Here is a 26,362-nt window from a genome sequence, read left to right as displayed (position 1 = left end):
ATTTTCAAAAATTCCACCGCCAACTTCAATGCACTGTTGACTTCCCTTGATAACACCACGCGTATCTCTTCTGAGGTCATTTTTGCGTTCTTTTACGAGGGCTGCACTACTCATAATTCGAAAGATAAAATCGGCTCCCCTGGTTACTTTTTCTTTGTAGGTTCGCCTTTCATCCACGATAAAGGCAGAAATTCAAAGGTGTATGGTCCAGGGATCTTGGTGGCCAAGAAATGTACCCACATCTACCGATCCATCTTCCCGGGAATGTTAGGTTTAGATGATGTGTCACCTGACGACTACAATGTGCACGAGCCCCGTCGTGCTGGACGAACACACACATTATTACAATAATGCTGCAAGCTCATTTTGAAGAAAGTGTAGATAATGGGGTCCTGTAAGACGATGTGGGAACACAGCAGTCCCAGTCAGCTTACTGACTATCGAACCACAGCACACATTTGCAGAGAAGCGTTCTTAAAAATATGTCTCGACCATAGTAGGAGGGTTTTCTTCCGACCATTGAAGTAAATTACGAGTGTTATTCAAGCCGGCACCACTGAAAGTGGCTTCATCGGTGAAGGGTAAACATGGGATTACCTGGCGATTTTAAACTTTCCGATGACAAAATTCTAGTAGTCTTGCTTCGTCTCGTGCTCGAAGGTGTTAAATGAGTTGTAAATGGTACGGATGGAACCACTGCTTACGTAATGTCTACCATATTTTTGTATGTGGAACACCGATACGTGCAGAAATTCTACGTGCGCTTGTTGAAGGACTACATTCTGCCGTCTGAATAATGTCTTCTACTTGATCCACATTCTCTTCACTTACACGTTCAGATGCAATATGTCTGCTGGGCACTGTACCAGTGGGTGCAGTGTATTGAACACACTAGTAAACACTCCTGAATCTGGTAGTATGCGGTTAGGAAATCGTATGCCGTATTCTCTACAAGCAACAGCAGCGTTTGCATTACAAAACCCATACACAAATACCATTTCGACATACTCAGCATGTGTAAATACATGTGGCCTGTTTAAATGCTACAGCGCAATAAACTTGGCCAACAAATCACAATGAAAACTTTAATGTAAACTAAAGCACAACTTCACAACGTCAACATCAACACTCTATTGCTGACCTTAGATAAATTCGCCTATAGCTACCGATGCGCCAACAAACGAAACGAAAACCATTGAACTCAGATGTATCTCTGCACTCAATAAAAATTAGAGACATGTTATATGGCATTCTGTACTGCAGTTCTTCCATACTATCACGTCCTCAAATATTTGCCATTCCTCATGAAACACACTGTACAGTCATAGCCTTGAACAGATGTACGAGGAGTATAATAAAAAGAATATTACTGTACATTTAAACACAGAAAAAGTTGTGTTGATTGGTGCCTCTTCTTCAAGTCACGATATTTAGGATGTAAATTGGTTTCCTTCGTTATCAGGGTCTTTATTTTATTAAAATAATTATTCAAGCACACTCTGCGTGCAATTAAACGTTCCAGCACTGTAACAAGGTTCATATCGGCGCGAATGTATATGCGCCGCATTTAAATGTGTGGGATCAGGGCACCGTCACTTGTCCACAACAGTAGCCAGGGCTTACTCGTAATTTCAGTATTCCTCGATACACTGTGCTTGCGTTTGTTGCGACGTCACAGGTTTAGTATATAATAAAATGGAATACTTACAGCTACCCTTACGATGTTATTTATTATATGGTTACCATTCGGTGCTTCAGTACACCGCCTTCAATCCTTAACTGACGCTGATGGGGTTAGCTCCAATTGTGTAAGCGATTCCACCAGCGGCCAACGTTTATGAACAGGTTTTCGCAGACTAGCTATAACAATGATGTTGTGTCTCCAACCATCATCCAGTAAGTGTAACGTACGCACTGGGTACGTTGAGTGCTCACCACACTAATAGAGCTTAGGCACTGGCTGCATGCTGTGGTTTAAATCTTCACGACAATCTATTCAGTTTGAGCAGAAGACATGTAATCTCCCTCTTACAGATCGGCCTATCGTGCTTGCGATATAAAATGTGACCTTGTATCGTGTGTAAGCCTAATGGATTTTTTCTAATTCTATAAGGCTATCTCTCCCGAAGAAGTGATACCGATAAGTAGGAGGAAAGTGTACAACAGACCCTCCTGATGGAGAGTCTACTAAAAATATAAGTAATTAAACCGAACAGGGCTATAATTTGGAAAATGAAAGTTATTTTGTGCATTCATTCATGAACAACACTGGACAGAAAGGGGTACCACTGATCATGAATCCAAAAGTTACACTAATGAGCGAAAAGGAAGTAATTAACGGTCGCCAGCCCACTAGCGCAATTTAGATCAAAAATCCTGTCGAAGATAATGGGAAAGAAAAACATGTTTTATTGAACACCGACGTGGCAACTAAAGGTTGACACGTTTTGGTGGTTTTTTTACACTTACTTTAAATGAGTATGTAATGATAAAGAAAACTGAGAAGTCACTCTTATGTTACGTTAGGCATTACATTTTGAAAAAGGCAATCGAGTAATGATTTGAATATATGCAATTAAACTGTTGTTAGTAGTGAACTTCGTTACATGAGCAATGACTTTCATGACCTCAGCAAAATGTCATCAAAGAAATTTAGAAAAAAAGCAAGCACTTTTTACTTTGCCCTTACGTATTTTGGGTATTGGATTTCGTATTATTGTCTGAACAACTGAGCCTTTTTTACTGGCTTGAACAGAATAAAATACTAGAATACGTACGAAACGAAGCAGCCATGTGCTCCAAGCTACATGTAAAATAAATAAAACTTCCGCACTCTTAATTTGTGCGGTTCTTTAGAATTGGATGTTTTTCAGTAATTGATTCTCAAACTTGAAAAATAAAATTGCTTTACTTTAGTCATACACTGAAGCCTCTGTGGTACAACAGTTAATTGAAAGGACACTGAGACTAAAATTCTTAAAAGAGAAATTATTCATTAATGAACTGGCTATAACGAATCTATTTGTTTCTTATGACACACAGCATATTGGGAAAAAAGAGGAGCAAGGATCCAGCTTGGTGACAATGTCTGGGGGTAATGAGGACACAGTCGCCTTGAGTTTAACTGATTAGTATTAAAATAAATCTTATCAATCAAATCACTATCAGTTGTGCTGCTGGGTTGAAGAAGGTACCATAATGTGGAGCCACCGCTACTTATAATCGTAATAAATACAGTTTCTTGCGACCATCCACTGTCCGTACTCCTGCTCTAGACATCTGGCCGGCGCACGTACATGATGCTGCCGAAAATAGTACTCTCTACTGCGAAAGCGTTAACACCACACTTCGGAGCACTGCAAGCGCTGGAACCCGTCCTTTCCTCTCACCGCGCGCTCTGATCAAAAACCCCCTACCCAAAGATTTTACAACGCACAAGCACTGCTATATCGTTGCTAGTCGATGCAAATAACAATTCCATTGGCTTTTTCCCAGAGCTTATAAGTTTCACAGTAAGACATAGATAAAAACAATGAAACGTCAACAGCTTCTACCTAAATCTAAATGTACAGTGGAGCAATGACCTTACTTATTAGAAGAAAGCATTTAAATTACAAATATTTACATACAACTTAAAAAAAGTTATGTATCGGTAGCAGGTGCCATGCATCCTGTACATCACAAATGAAGCACTGCACACATCTACACGGTCGTGGCAGTGTTTAAGGGTAAGTATGGCAACGTGAGTGTGGCGCTTGGCACAGGGCTACAGCAATATTTGCCACTGGTAGCATCACTGTTCGCCGATTATTTTAAAAAAAATCTTACAACACGCCGCCTAAGTTACTAAAATACTCCAACTTCGTGTCGCAAATCGTGTATATGCTCAATTAATCTCTGACAACGGATAAAAAATCTATTGCACCAAATAACATTTTATGATATAATTACCTTCGAATGAAAGGTAACAACCTTTATTCACATTTCTTAATGCACTAACTCTTAATCTAATGAGTTGCCCACCTCTGTTTTGTTTGCATTATACTTACATTAAATCTATAAAGAATGACCAATCCCACATCACCATAGACTGCTGACAACAGTATTCCACAATACACACTTTCTGAATCGCAAAACCTTTCGCGACACTTTCGTTTGTCCAATAGATCAGTTCGATGCGGCATCTGCCTAAAGGCCTGGCCAGACAGAATGCGCCTGGCCGTCCTGCCTGTGACCTCGAACCGCAGCCGGCAGGCCGCACTGTTGAACCGCTCGTTGTTGTACGGCGGCGCTCACACAGGGTGCGGCTCTGACGCACCGGCCGCCGCCGGGTTGTCGCAGATTACAGATTCGCCGCAAGCCTGAGCGGCTGCTTGCCTCTGTTGGCGCACTCTACTGCTCTGCTGTCACACTGGAAGGGGCAGCGTGAGGAGGTTTTTGTCTTGCAGCTCGTAGTGCATGCACCATGGACACAGAAAGACTTATAGAGGAGGTGAGACAATACACCTTTTAGTGTGATACACGCGATCCTGATTTGTAGGTAGAATTCTTTTGCCCTCGATATACTCTTGATAGCTGAATTCTCAGAAAGAGTGTTGTCACTGTGACGTCCATAATGTACAATATCAACTATTGTAAATGTTGTATTGGCTAAAGAGCCAACACCGTGTTATGAGAGGAGGCCGAAATGCACGCGTTTTAGCTCACACAGGCTGGTATGAGGAGGGAGGAACTATACTGACGAGTGGTGTGGAACATGACAAGGAACTAGAATTCAGAAACCGGACGTAATTAGTTTGATACTTGACTTTAATCCATTAATGATTGGCGGTACGGCGGTACATGATTTACAATATTATCTGTTCAGAATACATTCTAGTAACTGAATATGGCGCTTGGCTAGGTCATAGCAAATGATGTAGCTGAAGGCTATGCTAAACTGTCATCTCTGTAAATCAGAACTTATGTAAACAGTGAACCATCGCTAGCAAAGTCAGCTGTACAACTGGGGCGAGTGCTAGGGAGTCTCTCTAGACCTGCTGTGTGGCGGCGCTCGGTCTGCAATGACTGATAGTGGCGACACGCGGGTCTGACGTATACTACCGGACCGCGGCCGATTTGAAGGCTATCACCTAGCAAGTGTGGTGTCTGGCGGTGACACCACAGTAAACTCTTACTGTGGATCAACGATCGGCAGGAGCAATAGCGAAAAGAACTGTTTATAACAGAAGAACTGGGATCCACTATCCTTCGGGTATTTTAACCATCTTTTCCATCTATGCTTCCAAGGTAGTTCGGAAACCCCCAAAGTTCTAGAAATCCTTCCTCACATTTCTTCCACATCTCTGTTGTAGGAGTAAATAAATAATTGGGTTGCAGAACAGTACATATTGGCTGGCACACTTGTTTCACATTTTCTGAGACTGTTGAACATCCTAACCGAAAAGAAAATGCTATGGTCTGGTGACTGTCACCTGTAGTCAAGTATCTGGACAAGATTAAAACAAATTAAGCCGATAGAACGAATAGATAAATTATCGACTAAAGATATGTTTGTTTAAATTCAATGACAATGTTATGGATACAATGAAAAAAAATCTATTAAGTAGAAAGTTCTCTCCAGTGGGACTTACGGAACTAGGCGTTACTGTCGTTTACTTTATTTTTAAACACCCCAGATAAATTTTTCACTCCACTCGTGGGAGCACTTTCTTCCACCAAACCTTTCATATGATACAGAAAAACTGAAATGGAATAAATTATACAACTTCTGTTTGAAGCACAAAGAGGCCACAAATGGTAAAACTTACCTCAAACAAATGGCTAGTCTGTGCCTTGTATTAACTGGCTTTCTCCAGTTCGTTGTGCACTTCCCGGTGCTACCTTTTTATCATGCGATGCAGTTCCTCAAAACATGTTCAAATGTGTGTGAAATCTTGTGGGACTTAACTGCTAAGGTCATCAGTCCCTAAGCTTACACACCACTTAACCTAAAGTATCCTAAGGACAAGCACTCACACCCATGCCAGATAGAGGATTCGAACCTCCGCTGGGACCAACCGCACAGTCCATGACTGCAGCGCCTTAGACCGGAAACATTCTCGCGGCATACGAAAATATTTGAAGAACCTATCTTCGTTAGACTCTAGATCAATATACAGACGATGGTATTCTCCTAAGCTTTCTCTCCTGCTATTAGTATTGTGCACGCAACATCTCCTTTTCTTGGTGCCATTTCGTATCGCTAGTGTGCGAGCTACATATTTCTGCACTGAAAAAAAATAATGAAAGAAAATAAAAAAGAAGTCGCACAAAGATCCAGCGTGAAGCTTCCAAATCGACTAACGCCAAGACATTCCAGCTACGCATGCAAGCTTAATAATGGGGTTCGGCCCTTTCCACGGTGTAACAGCTGACGCAGCAAGAGTCGCGGCCAGTGTGGCGCCCCTGGCCGCTGACGGGTCCGGCCTCCCGCTGGGCCGTCCGTCTCAGTGGCAGGCCGGATTCTGTCTGGCCAGGCCTTAAGGTAAAGCATATCCCAAGATGACCGTCTGTGGGATCTGGACACAGGAATAAGTGCACCTGACTGGAATTCTCAATTAATATCAATTAAATGTACTTGCAAAGCTAATACGCACATAAGATCGAAAAATGCTCCACTTACACATATTTATTTTGTAGAAAAATTTTTCTCGATACATGTTATAAAAATGACACCTAAAAGTGTACCTAAAATTCTAAACAATGTACATGTATGATCTCTTTAAGCTTACAAATCATATGTGATATGTTTTTAAATCTTGGAAAAGATACTGACCTTTAATTCTTCATTATTTTGGATATGCCTGTCTAACATTCATGGTGGTGTCTGTTTGTTCTATATCGTGTCTCCCTACCACTTTCGCGCAACGACGCTATGAGCGTGTTTTTTACGGAATTGACCTGGGACCTGTTGCTGGTAAGAGACGCCAGACCACACATGACATGTAAAATTCAGAAGAGTTCAGTGAGACTAGCGATGATATAACCAAATACTTAATGATCTCAGCTCTACTGCACACCCTGTAAATTTAGTGGAAGGGGTTCAAGGCTTACCTATTTTTAGTTAGCTGGTAAAATAACGTCGAAAAAGCAGTTAAGTATACCACTGGAAATTTTATTCTACTCACAAAATATTGTTTATAAATAGCACTATTGATAAAAGGAAATGTTTCAATACAGGATGGTAAAAACCAACTGCAGTCAACAAAAATGTGAGCGAATATTCCCTGAGTGGGTTTCCAAGTTCTACAACGGATCGAAGGATGACCTATGCCATATCACATCTATAATCTAGGTTTAAATTAAGTTTCGCAAGAGAGAAAACTATCAAAATGATCTACAGTGACCCTCAATTATCTTTAATTACCTATCTAACTTGTCGTAAATTACAGTGGCTGATGTGGCTACTCAATAACTGTATTACAGAAAAATCATTGCGTTTCAGATGTTTACTTCAAGTGGCAAATGAGAACACCATCTGCTTTAATTGACGATCGACACTAGTATTACGCAAAAAGGGGGTGTAACAGATGAGACTTCTGCAGTTCTGAGTGAAGCTTTATGCGCTGTTATACGGCATTGTGTGCGTTCATTACGTCGTTGGTGATCGTCAGGGTGCCGCGGTCAGCACAGCTCCGCTCACCTCGCTGTCTCCGAAGTAACTCTGCTCTCCTAACTTGTCCTTACTACCATTTACCGAAGTTGGTTAAAAAAACTATCTGGCTGTGTTTTCATCTGACCAATCAGGGTCTCAAAGTTAACCATAAGCTACGCCTACAAAAATTCTGTCTATCCAATGAGAAACGTTATACTTTTCGTGGTGGAGCAATGTTTTTAAAGTTTGCAATTTAACAGAGATGCGAAAAAGTCTCATGCTAAAACTGACGGGTGGCATTGCCCCTTTATGTGTTATCGTAAGATCTATATTGTTTTTGTGGAGGGCTCTAGCTTTTAAAATGGGCTGGGGGTGGTCCTTGACGTAACAGAGACGCGAAAAAGTATCACGCTAAAATTGGCGGGTGGTGTGGTCTTAGCGGTTAGCTGGCGACGGGGGTGTCCATCCATCCCTTATCATAGGGCCTTCCAGCTTAACACAGTTCTGCTCTCTGCTTTTGTTCTCGTTTCTCCCCTCAGAACTGTGTCTGTCTAATGGTGGGAAGTTATGACATGCATTTAGGCATTCTTGTGTTTGTCTGTGGTATTCCATTTGCTCACTCGTTACTCGTATTACTTTGGTTAATTTATGTCATGATTTATTCGGAGCTATGTGACATACTACTGGATTTGCTTATCATGTCGGGGTTTTCATGGAAGGTGTTGGATTTGCCTGACACCTTACATATCACCACCCTTCGAACTTAATTTTTGCACTGAATTTAGGAAATGATTGAATCTTTGTCTAAGTCAGCCAAAAATTTTCTAATTGATCTAAATTTTTTTGCGTACTGTTCAGCCATGTTATTCTAGTCTATGGTAGTTTGTATTACTATATTTTTATATTCTTCCACATTATAATTAAAAATGACAAGAGAAGAATATTTTTCTGCTATTATTAATTTATAATTATTTTCTTTCTTTATTGAAGTGTGAAGTTCGTTTTTTAAGAAGTTTGTTATTAAAAGTGAGGAGTTTTTCACATTGATTTTCTTAGAAATATTGTTTTTATAAATCTATCCTAACACATTTTCTAAATATCATGTGCAAGTAAAATGTTTTTGTTTCTAGACACTCATTTCAACATTGTTACACTGACAAATAAGAATTGTTTCCAAGAAGTGCTTTGACAAAGAAATATACATACACAAGTATTGAGATATTATCCTAACAAATGGTACAAATGATTAAAAAAATGGGAAAACATCCAACAAGAACATTTGTTCTTTATATACAGTCCATTTCAGAATTAATGACTTATTTTTATCGACAGTCTATTTTTTGACTTAAGTCCATAGTCAATGACTGTTATTTTGTAGTTTATCAGCTATCTGGTGTGCTTAACGTATTTAGTTTTTCACAGATTTCTTTTGCACAATCCCTACATCACATAATTTGATTTCACACGTTCACACAATACTATGAATGTTTAAGCCTGAGGTTGGCGAATGTTTTTGCACGAATGTGATGAACTTGAGCGAGATGGATGTGGGCAAGTATTTGATGTACAGCTTCGTTCGTCGTTCCATGTTGGCTTTGCAAGTGTGTGTTCTGTTGTGGAGGTCCCATAATGGAATGGAGCTGTGAGGGCAGAATCTCGTGGTTTACTGGGTTTGTATGCATGAAAGTCATCGTTATGTGTCGCTGAAAGCGGTAGTTTTTCATTTTAATACTTAACAGACGACTAGTTTACAACAGGATAGGGATTTGGGAAGGTACGTCGTCAATTCTTCACCCATCTTTTTTCTTGGTCTTAATCTTGCGAATCTTCAACTTCTGTTCTTCCTGCTTTTTCTCTGCTTCTTACTTGCTTCTTGGTTCTTCTCTGGGCAGGATATGGAAATATTTATTGATAACTAGTCGCTTTGAAGTTCTCCTCCTAGTAACAGTTTGATAAATTGTTTGGGTGTGTCATTTTTACTTTCTGGAAGTTTTCTTCAGTTTCGTGCATCAGCGTGCTGTTTAATAGCAGTTGTGTGACTTTTACACATGTATTTTGCCAGCAGTGACTTCCCCAAGCGGTCTTCTTGTCGGGCCGTTTTTTGCTCGCTCCGCTGAGTCAGGGCTCCGAAACCCTACCGGCGTTTGCCTTCCCGTCGCGTCTCAGCAGGGTTCCCCCTAGCGGGCAAATTTATTGCCTACTTTCGCTACAAGAAGGTCACTCTGTTGGTCTCGCTGTCCTCGTGTCTTGCTAATTACCTCCTTTTCTTTCTTGATACTTCTCGCGTTGCAACTTGTGGGTCGTTGCATCTGGTCTTTGTTGGAGTTTTTACAATGGTTTTCACAAAAAGTTTTACTTATAATCATCTAACATATGTCTAGTATGTACATTGTTTTGCGCCTTCTTAAAAGCTTTACAAATTTCGGGGCCTTCCAATGTTACATTTCTAAGATTTTTGGAGTCTTAACGTCTACTCAAGAATCCTCAAAATCGTTTTTTATTTTTGTGTGGTGTCGTGGTGTATAGCATTTTAGTATTTCATGCTGTTAGACCATCTACGCTTTATCCCTTCACCTTAATCTATGGTAATATTGGTGTTATTATTGAAACTACTTTCTTTTTCCCACCTTCCTCTCTCTTCATTCTTCTTTCCTCTGACGATCTTATCTGCAACATAATCTTGATATATTGTGCTGATTATTTACCAGTAATAAAATTAATCTTCAAAATGTACTGAAAGTGTTTAATACTGCCAGTCTTAGGTAAAAATACCTCTGCTTTATCTCGTAAAATAATCTCTAATTCTCTTTTACTGCGTTCCGAAATACCTTGAACTTCTTGCAATTTTTCGTCGATTTCTTTATGGGCTTCTAACATGAGTTGAGGAGATTCCTCCTTTTGTGCATACCATTATAATTCTTCATCCTCTTTATCTCACGTAATTCTTAATTATTTGTTTATAACTGGTATTTCTTCTAATTGTAGCTTTTGCTCAAAGAGAAGTGTGACATTCCCGAATGTTACGCTACCTTTCCCCATATCAATTATCGCTCGTCTCTCATTTATAAAATCTGCACTCATAATCAAATCTACAGTTAGCTTAGGTATAATCACGAAGTTGGCTTCGATCCTTTGACCTTGGCATGGAAGAGTTAACCTTGTTTGTCTCGTAACTTCCGCAGCATTGTTTCTAATAGGACCTCTTACTTTAATCTTACGAGTTTTCAGAACTGGCACTTCCTCATTGGCATTACACTGCAAGAATAAATTTTCTGAGATTGCAGTCAGTTCACATCCGCTATCAATTACAATATTGACTGGGATATGCTTTACCATGGCCTTCACAATTGGTTGAATTTGAAAGGGTTGGCTCTGTTCTTCTTCTTCTTGCTTCAACAAATCCTCCACTGAATCATACATGAGTACTTTCAGGAATTTCTCTTTAGAATTCGAACTTTCTGTAGGATAACCATCGACTGCTACTTCTCTCTCTTTTATTTCCTCTTCTCTATTTCTTCCTTCATTTACGCTTTCTTCTACATCGTCTACTTTTTCCTCATCCTCGTCTATCTTCTCCTTCTTCGTCGCTACTTCCACATAATCGCATCTAAATGCTCTAATTATCGCTTCATAACTTCCTTCATTATATACGTTGGGTTGTGTACCCACTCGTAACTTATTTTCAATTTCTGTCGACTGCGCATTATCCTCATTGAATTCGCTTTCCCTGGTTTCCATCTCAAATAGCTCTGCAATACTCCATTACTTCCTCCTTTCCTCCTACATTCGTTATGCAATCCTCTAGTAATTCATCTTCCTCGTCAGTATTCTCCCAATTAATTTCGTCCCAACACGATATTGTTATTTTCTTGCCTTCGTTTTCATCTGGTCCCTGCGGATTTGTTTCTTCCTTCTTCTCTTCACGTGATAAGATTTTTACTTCCCTGTTCAAGGTGCTGCAATTGTTCTGGGTCGGTGCGTCATTCTCTTTGGCATGGGCGCTCAGCTGTCAATTCGAACGTTTATGGGGGTTTGCTGGTCTTACCTCCATCTCTTCTATCTGTATTCGCTTTTTTTGTTCAGATTGTTGATAGTGGTTTCTTTGTTGATAATTTGTCGGTCTATTGGTTCTCCAGTACCCGTTCCAGTTGTCATTATTCACTCTGTAATAGTTGTTGCCGTTCCTGGGTGAATTATAGTTATTGCCATATTCTCTTCTAAATCCATAACCGGTTCTTTGTTGAAATCTATTGTCATTTCTTGGTGCGAAGTTATCACGTGGTTTGTAATTATTGTTTCTTCGTACTGTATCTTGTGGATTCCACTGCTTTTTGCCTTCGTTTTCACGTGCGCTTCGTCTTTTACTTGCGTCATCTTCCGAAAATATGAACTCTGGTTCCCTTAGAATACCTTTAAATGATTCGACGTCATTGCCTCCGAGACCTACTAATGATTGCTGGTATTTCAATGGTAGCTTCATCGCGCATAATTTAATCAACTCTCCGTCACTGTATGGTACATTTAAGCATTGATTTTTCTTTGCCATTACTTCGAAAAATTTCACGGAACTCTTCTCTCCTGAATTTTCAAAATATGGGTTCTGTAATAATTCGTACTTCACTCTGTTCTGTTCTTCGCTGGATCAGTATAGTGAGAGAAACTTCTCTCTGAAATCTTCGTACGATCGGCATGTCGCTGCAACATTCTGCATGGTTTCTGCGACTGTTCATGACATGTGTGCACATATGAAGTCTAATTTGTGTGCTAGCGTCCAGTGTTCTGGTAATCCTACTCGGAATTGATCAATAAAAGTTCGTGGATGTAATGAGTTTCCTTCTCGAAAGTGTTGAAATTTTCTGACTGCGAGGAAATGATCGTTGTCGTACTTCGTCATAGTTCCATATGAAATTCGCGATTCTTCGCCACTTTTGTTACTGATCATTTCTCCCGTCGTTCTTTCCGGTTGTAGTAGATCCATTGGATATTGTCCACTGTAACTTTCGCTTGTCCTTGCGTAGTATCGTTGGAGTGGTACGCAATAATTTTCTTCCATCGGTTGTGAACGTGTAGCTGAATGCATTGCACTGTACTCTTCGCGACCTGGCTTTCAATTGTCAGGTACTGGTTCGGTATTTTGTCTGGCTAACCTCGCCGCTTTATTGCACGATCCAAACTGTCTTGAAACATACATTTGTGGTTCCGCATGTTTTTGTAATGACGTTCGTTCATCAAGAATTTCGAAACGTGTTTGTTGCTGTGCAGGCCGTCTGATTTCACGTATGTTACTTTCCGCTGTGACTGGAATCGCAAATGCGTAATATCTTCGTTAATTGCTTGTTTTTCCGGTGCTGTGACAGATACGGATATGGCTGCAGACTCTGTGCTTGTTCGATCTTGTTCGCTACGCTCTTCAATGGTTTGCAACAACTGTGCTCGCAATTACTGAAATTGTCGCTTCGTTTGCGCATCTATTTTGACTATGCGGTTATCATATCTTTTCAGCGCTGCTTTTGCGATACGTTTGTGTAGCACACTGTTTTCAAGAATTTCACGCGCTGTACCTGCTGCTTGTCTAGTAATTTCGTTTATCTGTTTCTTTAGTTTCTTGACTTCTCCCTGGGTGTTGTTATGTAATGTTTTGATCTCGCCCTGAGTGTCCTTACGCAATGTTTGTACGTCCACTTGTACCTTCTCGGTATCTGTTCTCAATTGATTGTAACCTGTTATTAAGTTTCCTATCACTTCTCGAGATTCTTTTGCCTCGTCTTCAATATGACTTAGGTGTAACTGAATTTTTTTGTTTTGTCTTTAATCTCACGCATTTGACTCGTGGTTTCTGCAACTTGCTTCGTCGTTTCTGTATTTTGAATTTCAATTTGGTTCGCAATTTCATTACTTTGCCTTGTCATGGTTTCCGTAATTAATTGTAATAATTCTGCCAGACTGGTGGGTCCTATTGCGTTTTCTTCTGACGTCCTACACTCTGCGTTTTCGCCCAATTCTTGGTTTGCAACCGATTGCATTGAACTGTGCTGTGACACGTTTCTGCTCCCATACCTTGTACTCTGTGGTGAGGGAGCTCTGATTACTTGTACTATGGGTTCTACGTATTCAAGACGCAAGTTAGAATCCTCATCGACTGTCTCACTACTTTCCTGCTCCTCTGTCGTATGCTGACTTACGTTTTCTATGCCTTGGCGTACATTATCCTCGTTATAGTGCGTTATCTGTTCTCTTTCTCGCGATACTGCATCGTCTGTTGTATTGGCCTCTATTCTCTGTCCATTTTTGTGCTGGGTCTCTACCTCAATTCGGTCAAGGTCTCGATCTGCCATTGCTAATACTTTCGAATCCCTTATTTTCTGTTTTAAAAGCAATTCACGCGCCCTACTTCGCGTCAACATGCGCTCATATGATCTCACGCGTTTCATAACCTTTTTGTTCACACGACTTGACAAACCATTCACTCACTTGTTGGGTCAGAACCAACTTGTCAACGATGTATTCGCCAAGTGAGCGCTTGCATTGGAGAGAAGACTTAATTCTAACATTATTAAAATTCATAACGTAATTATGCTATTGCCTCTGCTACAATGCCTCACTATTTGTTGAATACTTTCTTACTATCTATCGCTGCAGTTACTGTTTTCGACTATGTATAACTTTACAAAAAAAAATTTTTACTATGAACAGGTATTTTTCTGACCTAGTAAGGCATGTGGTCGACCTTCAGTCATGGTATCTTACCATCCTGGCAGGGTCGCCATTTTCTAACATTCATGGTGGTGTCTGTTTGATCTATATCGTGTCTCCCTACCACTTTCGTGCAACAATGCCCTGATCGTGTTTTTTTACAGAACTGACAAGTTTGAAACTGGGACCTGTTGCTTGTAAGGAGAAGCCAGACCACACATGAAATATAGAATTCAGAAGAGTTCAGTGAGACTAGTGATGATATAACCAAATACTTAATGATCTCAGCTTCACTGCACTCCTTGTAAAAGAATCTTAATACTAACTAAATTTAGTGGAAGTGGTTCGAGGCTTTCCTACTTTTAGTTAGCTGGTAAAATAATGTCGAAAAAGCAGTTAAGTTTACCATTGGAAATTTTATTCTACTCACAAAATATTGTTTATAAATTGCACTATTGGTAAAAGTAAATGTTTCAGTACAGGATGGTAAAAACCAACTGCGTTCAACAAAAATGTGAACGAATATTCCCTGAGTGGGTTTCCAAGTTCTACAATGGATCAAGGATGACCTATGCCATATCACATCTATAATCTAGGTTTAAATTAAGTTTCACAAGAGAGAAAACTATCAAAATGGTCTACAGTGACCCTCAATTATCTTTAATTACTTATCTAACTTATTGTAAACTACAGTGGCTAATGTGGCTTCTCAATAACTGTATAACAGAAAAATCATTGCGTTTCAGATTTTTACGTCAAGTGGCAAATGTGAACACCATGAGCTCTAATTGACGATCGACACTAGTATTACGCAAAAACGGAGTGTAACAGATGCAGTTCTGAGTGAAGCTTTATGCGTGGTTATGCGGCATCACGTGCGTTCATTACCTTGTTGGTCTTCGTCAGAGGGCCGCAGGCAGCACAGCTCCACTCACCTCGCCGTCTCAGAGGCAACTCCGCTCTCCTAACTTCTCCTTACTATCATTTACCTAAGTTGGTTTAAAAAAAATATCTGGCTGTGTTTTCATCTGACCAGTCAGGGTCTCAATGTTAACCCCAAGCTCCGCCTACAAAAATTCTGTCTATCCAATGAGAAACGTCATAATTTTCGTGGTGGGGGCAAAATTTTTAAAGTTTGCAACTTAACAGAGATGCAAAAAAGTCTCGCGCTATAACTTACGGGTGGTAGGGGTCCTTTTTTTGTTATCGTAAGATCTATACTGTGTTTGTGGAGGGCTCTAGCTTTTAACATGGGCTGGGGGTGGCCTTGACGTAGCAGAGACGTGAAAAAGTCTCACGCTAAAACTGGCGGGTAGTGTGGTCTTAGCGGTTAGCTGGCGACGTGGGTATCCGTCCATCCCTTATCGTAGGTCCTTCCAGCTTAACACGGTTCTACTCTCGGCTTCTGTTATCTTTTCTCCTCTCAGAACTCCGTCTGTCTCATGGTGGGAAGGTATGACATGCATTTAGGCATTCTTGTGTTTGTCTGTGGTATTCCATTTGCTCACTCATTACTCGTATTACTTTGGTTAAATTAATGTCACGATTTATTCGGAGCTATATGACATACTACTGGATTTGCTTATCATGTCAGGGTTTTCATGGATGGTGTTGGATTTGCTTGACACCTTACACCTGTAAACAGCAGCTAATTTTGTATTTTGGCCTCTAAATTACTTTTTATATTGCTAGCCAGTCAGTCTAGGAGGTTCTGTAGAAAATGCAGCAATATGCTTCGTGTGGATAAAAATCCAGTTTACATTCTATAATTAGATTATGTCAATATAATGCTGAGAAAATGTAGAGGGCAATGCAGCCACAGTCAGACATACATCTCGACACATCATCTACTCATGTTCTATTTTGTAGCTTTGGCAATGCATATTTTTTCGATGTGAAATTTTTGTTTAATATCCTTGTCTGGAGACCTATATTTTATTTTCATGTTATTTCTCACCTTTTATTCTGATTTTCTTTTCAAAAACTATCTTACTTTCAAACTGAAGAAAATGTACCTAATTAGTCAACGTTAATACTATCCATGATTAAATATCGATTTAAATCATACTCTGTGAACTGTCGATGTGCATGTTTCTCTGGTTTATGTGTACCTTGCTTTGAACTGTAATAGTTGGTTGTGTGTTGTGATGAAGTCAAAACATAACTCATCTCTAATGTATCATTGTGCAATATATTGTTAATGTTCCGTCAGGTGAGAAGAAACTGTCTTGTGGTTCTTTTAAAAGTGGGGATTATATAGCAAAGTTACTTTATTTGGTGTCACATTCAAAAGAAATTTCATTTCATACCTAAAATACATCCATTCTGAGAACTCAGCTAGTTGACATTATTGATGTATTTATTGAATGAAGGAATTACGCTTAAATACTGAGTATAAGAGGAAGATTAACATACAGTTCCAGAAAATCTCTCGATGACATCGTATCCTGTTGATTGTGTAGGAGAACAAGCTATGACAACAAAAGCAACTATGTCATCGAACTACCATTTTACAATTGACAGTCTTAGCATAAATTGTTCTAGGTTTATTGACTTGCAATTAGCTACAGTCAGATCTCTCCCTGGAAATTTCCGACTGAATTGTATGTTAACATTATTTCATCAGTTATTTAGCCATTTTTCAGCTATAGGTGGAACGGGTTTCCATTGGCACTGTAGGCTCAGAACAAGATCTTCTGTTGCACACAGTTTTGCATTCAGGAATAATATCATTTTGTATATTAAATACTGCAGTTAAGAGACAATGAAAGTGCTGTATCCAGACTTGAATTGCGTGAATTGCCTCCACGAATGAACAAATCTATAAATAACAATTATAATGGAAGATCGATATAAAATAATGGGACCAAGGAAGAAAAAATATAACTACAACCTCAAAAGTAACATTTTTCTATTTCGAATGCATATTAAGGAAATCAAAATGTCGAAAAGCGAAGAAGAAAAGGTTTTCGTAAAGGAAATATTTGGCAAAACGAGAGAGCTAAAATCGACAGTCAATTCCATCTCGGACTCTTTAAAGTGGTGAAGTTAGAAAATGCAGTTCATTCCTACTGGACTCTTTGAAAGTACAATTTACTCCAGTTATAAAAAGATTGCGAAACAGTCAAGAGAAATAAAACTGCATTAAGCAATATTATAAAAAATACCTAGCCTAAAATTTAATTTGTTGTCAAAAAAAAGTAAACAATTGAAGCAGACTACCGTATTTGTTTTGTAAAGGAGACATGTGTAGAAGCAATTTTGTCATCCATGACCTCATCTGTGACAAAAGTTAATGAAATTTCAGACAGTACAATTCAGTCAGACAGTAACATTCCTTTCATACAGGAAACCTGTGTGAACATTTTATCGTCTGTAAACTTATGTGCAATAAACTGTAGCGAATCCTAGAAGTATGTTTACAAACTTAATAGAGGAAAGATAATCATCAAAAGCAGAGTTGAACTAAAGCCAAAACTGTGTACATAAAATGTTTGTAGCTGTGAATTTATGATGACAAGCTACAGTGGCATTAAGACTGCTTTTATAGCAGATGACCATGAAAATTTTTACATTTAGGAATGTTTGACAAGCTTAGAAACTTGATTGTGGGAAAGTATATTTGTTTCCACTGTTATTAGTAAAATGTTGAGGTGCAAAGTTGCAAAAAAAGAAGAGGGAGAATAAAATTTAAGTGTAATTACAAATACGTGTAGTATAAATATTCAGTTGTGATGTGATATAACTAGAGCCAATTAATGAGTCAGTGACAAAATTGGAAACAAATGAAATGACGAATGTGAATTATAGACATTCCAACAGTAGTATGCTCAGTTGATTGCATGACCGTTGCGTGGAATTTTATTGGAAAACCCAGAGCCCTAATGTTTTTGCAGTGTTATTTCAATGGCTTCTGTTTTCATACTGTATGTTTTCCTCTCACTCACCTATTTATTTTCAGATAATGTCTTCTACTGCTTCTCAGTCTTCTTCTTTGTTATGAAAATAGTTATGTAGTAAATGACTCAGTGTAATAGGCTAATATGTTCCTTTCACAATGATAACATTAATTTTGCTATAGAACAAACATGAACAAATCAAGAAAAGGCATGAATGTTCCTGGTGGTAATATGTAGTTAATGTTTATCTTTACGCCAAACAATTAAGTCTGATTTGCTGCAGACAGATTTGCCATATATAACGTTATGGCAAGAACCCTTATGCTTTATTCAAATACTGTGTGAATTACTGCTAAAATTAAATATGGGAGTCAGACTGAAAATAAACTTAACTGCCAATGTGAAAAAAAGGCAACTACTATTTTTGCAGAGCATAAAAAATAATAATATGAAGTAAAACTATAATTTTAACTTTTTCAATGTATGTTCATTGTCTAATTATGTTCTTTTTATAAAAAGCTTGTCAGATGGATTCTCAAGCCCCAGGGAATACTATGTGATGGATAAAAGTATACAGTGTTGCCGTGACTAAAATAAGTAAATTACACATAGAGAATTGTTCGATAAGGGTATTATAAGAATACCAAAAAATTAAATGATCGTATGGCATTGCTGGCCAGGAGGCCCTATTCGGGGAAGTTCGGCCGCAGAGTTCTTGTCTTTATTTCAGTCGACGCCACACTGGGCGACTTGCGTGCCGCTTATGAGGCTGAAATGTTAATGAGGACAACACAACGCCAGTCCACGAGCGGAGAAAATCTCGAACGTACCATGTTCTCACATGTTTAACTTGATGATGATTTACGTCAGAATATTTTAATCGTATGTATGGCTTCCATACGTGGCTATAAACATTTCATAATTTTATATTTTATGTGTGTAGAGATTTAGCGTTAACTTATTGAACCTGTCGCTAACACAATATTTATCTTTGTAACAGATCTGAGGATGGCAGTATGCCGAAACCGGTAACAAAGTGTAAGAAATCTGTGTGATCAATACGAACTAGTGAAAATAAAGTGCCACTGCGGATTCATTTGCAGACATTATGTCTTCAATTAACAACCTTTTCGCGTGGAGAGGGTGGCCAAGAAATCAATTCCTGCAACATATTTAGTTTTTAAATGGACGACAACGATGAATGAGACCTGAGCCTGTTTTCCAATAGGGCCTGAAGTTTTTATTGGCTTGGGTCCTGAGCTAATAGTTCCAAGGGTCTTAAATCAACTAACTCTTAACGTATGCACTTATTAACGCTCGTTTTAAATTGTTAAATAATACGGCTGATATGACACTTGGCTCCTTACCTGAGTTCAAAATGCCGATTAAAGGTAAATTTTTACTGTAGTGCGAACTAACGCTTGCACCGTTTTTTGCTTGATCGTTACAGGTGTTGCGCTCACGGCGCAATCCATCCATCGCGTTCACATGTTCGTTATAACGTAGTGGATGCAAGTTGATATACGTGGCTTACAACCCACTGAGACCGAGCCAGCAGAGCGCACGCAAGTCTCAGTTCGTTCGGTGATTTAGTGTCAGGATTGTTGGAGGGAACCTCTGCTACGCGCACTCCGTACTGACGGCTTCCCGTGCGCTAGTCACTGTCCCATCGATATGGACACCTGCTCTTCTAGCTTTGGTCACGTCGTCTCATGGTTACGATGATTGTCACGATTTTCGTTCCCATTACGGCGCTGTGGACTGTGAGCTTGTGAGTGGGACCGGTTGTTAGATCTGCCTCACCACTCGCACTTGTGGCGGCAGCAGCTGGAGCGATCGACCTGACTATTTGCAGTGCGCGATTCTATGTTATTATTTAAATAACGTAGGAGTGTGCTTTGCTCCGCCCATGCATCTTCGTGAATCAGATCATTATTGTCTGCTACAGGCAAGAATGCACCCAAATCCTTGTATGGCCCATTTAGATTTTTTTATTCACCCTGACCATCAACATAGTCTTGAAGATTGTCAGTCATTATTGCCTCGCTCTGATTCTTCCTCTTACTGGCATATTTTTCTACCCATCGAAGAATGCTTCAGTTTCTATCGTTATTTGGTTCCAGAATAAAGACTTCTTTACACGGATGCTCCTGCGCATCCCTCAGACAGGGCTTCGCCAGGTATGTGCACTCAAAATCTGCACAAAGTTGAGATGTGCCGCCATCCTCTGCAGCCCAAAGATTCACGTCATGAATGACCCCACAAAGCTTATGTTCTGGGTTATATTCCAGGAGAGATAAAATTCCATTGAACAAACCCAAGTAGACAGCAGAGTGAAAGGAACTTTTTGTCCATAGAGAAAGTATTAAACTGCCTGTGTCTGGTCATACACTCATGTTCAGAAAAAAGCAGAACACGTCGAATGACTAGAGATGGGACATTTATATTCACAGGACATGTACATTAGTATGTTCTGCAGAAATGATTAGCATTTCAGTCACCTTTGTTCAGCATGTTTCCTGTTGCCTAGGAGGCACATGTGCCACCATGGGCCCTGATAACTTGGTCCATGCGTGATCGCATCGACGCGTATAAGGTGCCAATGGCGTCCTGTGATACAGCCAACCATGATGCATTCACCTCGTCCCAAACTTCATCGGTGCTGGTTGGCATTTGGTAACAGCGCTGTAACCGTCGTTTCACCATGTCTCACACATTTTCGTTTGGCGAGAAGCCTGGTGATCTGGCAGGTCAGGGAAAAAGGCTGACTGACATCCTGTGACACCAAAAAGTCACGTGTTCGTGCAGCAACATGTGGTCGTACATTATCTTGCTGAAAAATGGTGTCTGGGGTTGTAACACCACAACTCTGTGCATCATTATACATTTTAGTGTGTTTTGAGAAGTTTCCTTTATTAGTTGTGCTGAATATTGTTTTTGTAAATATGTTGGCAAGTTACGAATGCTATTTGTTATTTACGAAAGAGAAAACTCATGAAATGTTAACATTTTGTAAGTAGACATGCTTGCGTAGTCAGGGAAAACCTATCGTCAAACTATGTAATAAACTGTAAATGTATTATCGCTGGGCGTGCGAGGGAGCCAAAAGTAGTAGCAGCTGGGAGTTTCGAGGAGACGATTGGTGTCGTTGGTTGCGTGTATTCGTCGGTGTGGCTACGCAAAAGTGCGGAGACGTAAAATCTGATGACTAATTTGGGCAAGCTGTGGCATTTATTGGGTACAGTACAAATGCAGCAAGAGTAAAATGGTTCAAATGGCTCTGAGCATCTATGGTCATCCGTCCCCTAGAACGTAGAACTACTTAAACCTAACTAACCTAAGGACAGCACACAACACCCAGTCAACACGAGGCAGAGAAAATCCCTTGCCCCACCGGGAATCGAACCCGGGACCCAGTGCTCGGGAAGCGAGAACGCTACCGCGAGACCACGAGGTGCGGACGCAATAACAGTAATTCACATAACATCAAGAGTTCTGTGGGCTCTTGCTATTGGATGTGGTATACCAACAATATCAACCTGTGCCCTATTTACCGCTAAGTGAAGCCACTCGACAAACCAGCGTCAACATGAAGTAACATATAGATATTTTATAATTAGAAGTGTAATAGACTGACAAGCGTAGTTGGAATTTTTTTTCTTGAATAACATTCTTTTCGTGCATATTGTCACGTAAATAATTTGCGTAAATCATTATCCAAGTAATATCCATCCTACCCCTTTGTATGACCGAAATAATCAGAAAAAAACTGAAAATGAAGTGAATATTAATTTATTAGATTATCAAAAAACAATTTTTTCTAACTTTTGGTCAACTACATAATAATGAAATCTTTGGTTGTAGTATGAAAGAAGTCAGAAATAGAGTGAAGTAAAAGCCAGTATTAATTCATTTGCTAAAAATGAGTAACATTCATAATAAAAAGAATAGTAATAAGACTTTACGCAACTTGGACACTGAATTTCAATGTCAGAGCACAGTTCTAATTTATAGCTTGTGGTATAATTTCTAACTTTTATTACAAAGAAATATCAAAGCAACTGCTAAATTCAGACAAACTTTCTGCTTGCTACAGTAACGACAGTCAGCATTACGATGAGTAATGTAATAAAAATTTCTGTCCACAGCCAGTAAACGATCTTTCTTTTATTGATCTTTGAAAATTAATATGATATGTGGTATGTGTTTGCTATTTGATTATTACACTGTGCAACAATGAAAATGTAATGTTCGCGAATATCACAATGACAATTTAAAATTAGCCCTAGTTTTCATATTACACTGTTTATTACGGTAAGTTAATTATATAGAGATTATTATGTTAAGCTGAAAATCAAATATTATAATGATTTGTCAAAGTCACAATAACTAGTAACAATGGATTATATTATTGTCCCTGGTCTTATTTGTGTGCAATATATTGGATATAAACATTTGATACCAATTTCAGTGATCTTTTTGTCTCCCTCCTCTTCAACTACAGTGACTTTATTAATGAATGTAATAATTTTTGCACCTTTGTTTCCAGATTAACTAACAATTTTTCAAGCTGACTGTTATTGAAATGAACAAAAATGCCACGAGTCTGTGTTAACAGTGCTGACACTTTTGCTATATGTGTGGAGAAGTTACATTAGCCTCACAAAAACAGCAAATAACTCCATTGATTAAAAACCCTTACAGTTTTTATTTTAGGTGTAAAATAGGTGATCAGGATAAACCTATGGCTCAGCATCTGATCTGCAACACTTGTACCAGCAACTTCAAGAATTGGATGCGTGGGAAAGGATGTTCAATGCCCTTTGCAGTGATTATGATCTGTCGTGAGCCAACTAACTATGTCAGTGTCTGCTACTTTTGTATGGTTCCTCCTATCAAGAAGGGAATATTTGAGAAGAAGAAGCGGACAGTGATTTACCCTAACTCTCCATCTGCCGTACATCGAGTTCTACATGGGGAAGGATTGTTAATATCTGAACCACAAACAGAGTATGAGATTACTTCTGATGGAGATTCTGAATGTCCTGTACCATGCATATCGTAAGATCCAGAGTTTCTTCCAAATACATCATCAACTGATGTCCACAAAAAAATGTCTCAAAACGAGTTAAGTGGTCTCATTATAGATTTGGAGCTCTCTAAAGCTCTGGATGAGATTTTAGCATCAAGACTGCAGCAGCGCAATTTTCTAGAAAGCAATGTAAATATTTCATTCTACTGCAGAAGAGAACAACATTTCACTCCTTTTTTTGACATGCATACATGTGTAGACGTAAATGGTGTAATGAGGGTTCTCAGAATTAATTACAACGCTGATGAGTGGAGATTCTTTATTGATTCGTCAAAGTTGCGATTAAAAGCAGTGCTTTTACATATTGGTAATAAGCTTTCTTCTGTCGAAGTTGGGCATAGTGTGCATATGAAAGAGTCACACCAAAACATGAATATTTTACTAGAAGCCATCAAGTATAATAACTCTCAATGGCAGATTTGTGATGACTTGAAAGTGCTTGCAGTGCTATTAGGTATGCAGTTAGGGTATACTAAATATTTCTGCTTTCACTTTGAATGGGACAGCCAAGGTCGTGCATGTCATTCAGTAAACGTGAATGGCCCAGCAGAAAATCACTCCTACCACATATAGAGAACTTTTAGAGTGGACCTCTAGTAGACCCTAAAAATATTCCGCTCCCATCTCATTAAAAACTTCCTTAAGGGAATGAACAAAGATGGTAACGCATTTAAGTACTTAAGGCAAAAATTGCTTTACTTAAGTGAAGCCAAAATAAAGGAGGGTATCTTTGTAGGCCCACAGATTCAAGAGCATTTTGAAGACCATACTGTTGATGGAATCATACAAGGTGACAAGAAGCATGCATGGGATTGTTTTAAGACAGTCTGTTATATTTCTCATGGGAAAAACAATAAATTACAAAGAGGTTGAAGATAACATGTTGTCATCTTATGAAAAACTTGGTTGCAACATGTGACTGAAAATGCATTTCCTACATAGTCATCTTGACTTCTTCCCCAATGATTGTGGTGCAGTAAGTGATGAGCATGGGGAACGATTTTCACCAAGATATTGCCACATTTGACAAAAGGGTTGCCGAAAATTGGGGCGCTACTATTTTAGTAGATTACTGCTGGACTGTCACAAGGGATGTTCCCGAGTACGTGTATAAACGTCAAGCCAAGCGTAAACGGCCATCTTCTGAATTTATCTCTGAACAAAATATGTAATTGTATATACTTTACATATGGACATTTAACATTTGTAATCCCTTATACACATCTGTGAACAGTTAATTGACATATTTTCTTTTATGCTTTACATAGTTCAGGTACAAAGTAGACGTACAAAGTATTTTCATTCATTTAATATTATCTTCATTTTTTCTTAATATTTTACTTTTGTACGTCCAGAATGGCACTGAAATTTATTAACGCATAATAAATAATATAATTCAAATAATTATTAACTTAAAATTTGTTATGCTGCAGCTTGGAACGTGAATGCATATTTAGTTACTGAGATCCTTATACAAAAATGTAGGTTAGTTTTAAAAAAAAATATTTATGAATATGATGATTTTGTATCATTTTATACCGAAATATACATAACTCATTCAATATCATGCAGTTTACACCCATTCACTTCAAATTTGTTGTTCAGTGTAACCTGATTACTCTGGTACGTGTGGTGTGAAGTACTTGAAAGTGTGTGTTAGATATTGTTCCTACGTCATGACGCCAATCATTTTCTTACGTAAGATTGCTTAAGAGTATAAAGTTCGGTTCCAATTTAATTATTCTTGTGCCGGTAAGAAATTTGCGACCGACGAATGTTTCATGACTAACATAATTTGGAAAGCTTTGATTCAAATTTTTCACTAACTACTGTTAATTACAAATGTAGCTTAGGTAATTAAAATATATAAATTTAACCGAACTTTGTTTCTGACCGTCATTGCTAAAATACTGAGCAGTGGCGATTCGGTTACAACTTCATCTGCTTCTCTCGGTTTTTCATTCTTCCTCGGAGTAGATGCCTTTTCCCCACAGATTAGGGACATTAGGTACAGGGTCATATAGAAAAGCCTAATTAGCCGGAGAGGTAGCAGCGTTGTAGGGTGTTATACAGAAAGGGTATGGCTGTGGCTCGCAGGATGACATTCACGTACGTCATACTTGTCACATCGTCCTGGAGAGGCATCAACTGTGATTTGTGGTTGTATCCTATAGCAAACCACACCGTAAGGCATTGAGTTGGCGCTCCATGCCGCGTGGGGTAGCCACGCGGTCTTGGGCGTCTTGTCAGGTTTCGCGCTGCTATCCCCGTCGTAGGTTCGAGTCCTCCCTCGGGCATGGGTGTGAGTGTGTTGTCCATACCGTAAGTTAAGTTAGACTAATTAGCGTAAGCGTAGGGACCGATGACCTCAGCAATTTGGTACCATAGTCCTTACCACAAATTGCCAAAAATTTGGCCCTGTATGTTCTGTGCGAATGCAGTCAGTGTGATGCCGCTCCTTCTGTCTGAGACGAATCAAAATGCGGCCATCATTTTCAAGCAAACGGAATCTGGACTCGTTCGGAAACACTATCTGATGCCATTCCTGCCCCTAATCACGTCGTTCCGTACACCATTGCCGACTAGCGTGTTTCTGCACATTCATCAAAATTGGGCGGAGAAGTGGACGACGCGTACCTAACCCGAACCGTAATAAACGACCACTGACTTTCAATCCTGATAGTGGGAGATATGTTACAGTGTTACAGAGTTGCGCCAGAGCCGAGAAGGACAAAGATCTGTTCTGCAATGCCTTTCGGATGAGATGTTGATGTTCTCAGTGGGGTGGTCTGGATTGTGCGATCTGACATATCTTGTCGTGTTCTAGACCTTCCGTGAATCGTTATGCATATACCCGTGCCAATGCCGGAATACTTGGTCCCACACGAGCAGCAATTTCCCCGATGGGTTCATCACATTCTTTCATGGCAATAATGCATCCTCTTTCAGACTCATTGATTCGGCGGCACGTTTCCCGAGGCATCCTACACGTCTGCTAAAGTCACACTGATGGATTATCTTCGACTTCTAGCGACAATGAGA

The sequence above is a fragment of the Schistocerca gregaria genome, chromosome 7 (assembly GCF_023897955.1).
Source record: "Schistocerca gregaria isolate iqSchGreg1 chromosome 7, iqSchGreg1.2, whole genome shotgun sequence".
In the NCBI taxonomy this organism is placed as follows: domain Eukaryota; kingdom Metazoa; phylum Arthropoda; class Insecta; order Orthoptera; family Acrididae; genus Schistocerca; species Schistocerca gregaria.
This window is presented reverse-complemented; position numbering follows the sequence as displayed.